Here is a 1,184-nt window from a genome sequence, read left to right as displayed (position 1 = left end):
GTACAGTGCTGTCAGTGATAGGATAATATCCTTATGCCTCCAAGGAAGACTGGTTAATACCACTATTGTTCAAATTTACTCACTGACCAACAAAGCCAAGGATGAGTAAATTAAAGGTTTTTACCAACATCTGGAGGCAATGGAGAAGCTCAGTATTTTCAGCTAAAACAAGGCCAGGAGCCAATTGTGAAATAAACCATCAGCTGCTCATTTGCATGTTCAAGTTGAAAGAAAAGACAATTAAAACAAGTTCACAAGATCCAACATACAACCTTGATGATATCCCTCCTGAAGTTAGAGACCTTCTCAGGAATAGATTTGATATATTGAACACCAATGATTGAAACCCAGAATTATGGGATGACATCAAGAACACCATCAATGAAGAAAGCAAAAGGTCATTAAAAAGACAGGAAAGGAAGAAAAGACCAAAATGGATGCCAGATGAGACTCTGAAATTTACCTTTGAATAGAGAGTAGCTAACACAAAAGAAATAAACGGCAAGATAAAAGAGCTGAACAGAAGGTTTCAAAGAGCAGCTTGAGTAGATAAAGTCAATCATTATAATGAAATGTGCAAACATCTGAAGTTAGAGAACCAAAAGGGAAGAAAATACTTGGCATTTGTCAAGTTAAAAGAACTGAAGAAAAAATTCAAGCCTTGAGTTACAATATTGAAAGATTCTCTTGACAGAATATTGAATGATGCAGGAAACATCAGAAGAAAATGGGAAAAATACACAGTCACTGTACCAAAAAGAATTTGTCAATGTTCATCCATTTCAGGAGGTAGCATATAATTAAGAACCAAAGGTGAACCCATGGAATTGAAGGAAGATGTTGAAGCCAAACTGAAGGAATTGGTGAAGAACAAGTCTTCAGAAATTGATGGAATATCCAATTGAGATGATTCAACAAATGGATGACCCTCTGGAGGCACACATACATGCATGCCAAGAAATTTGGAAGACAGCTACCTAGCCAACTGACTGGAAAAGATCTGTATTAGTACCCATTCTAAAGAAAGATGACCCCACAGAATGTGGAAAATTATCAAACAATATCATTAATATCACATGAAAGAAAAATTTTGCTGAAGATAATTAAAAAACATTTGCAGCAGTATATTGACAGAGAACTTCCAGAAATGGAAGCTGGACTCAGAAGTTGTGGAACAAGGGATA

Source organism: Orycteropus afer, unplaced genomic scaffold (genome assembly GCF_000298275.1).
Source record: "Orycteropus afer afer isolate SDZICR_OR568_19922 unplaced genomic scaffold, OryAfe1.0 scaffold00453, whole genome shotgun sequence".
NCBI lineage: Eukaryota > Metazoa > Chordata > Mammalia > Tubulidentata > Orycteropodidae > Orycteropus > Orycteropus afer.
This window is presented reverse-complemented; position numbering follows the sequence as displayed.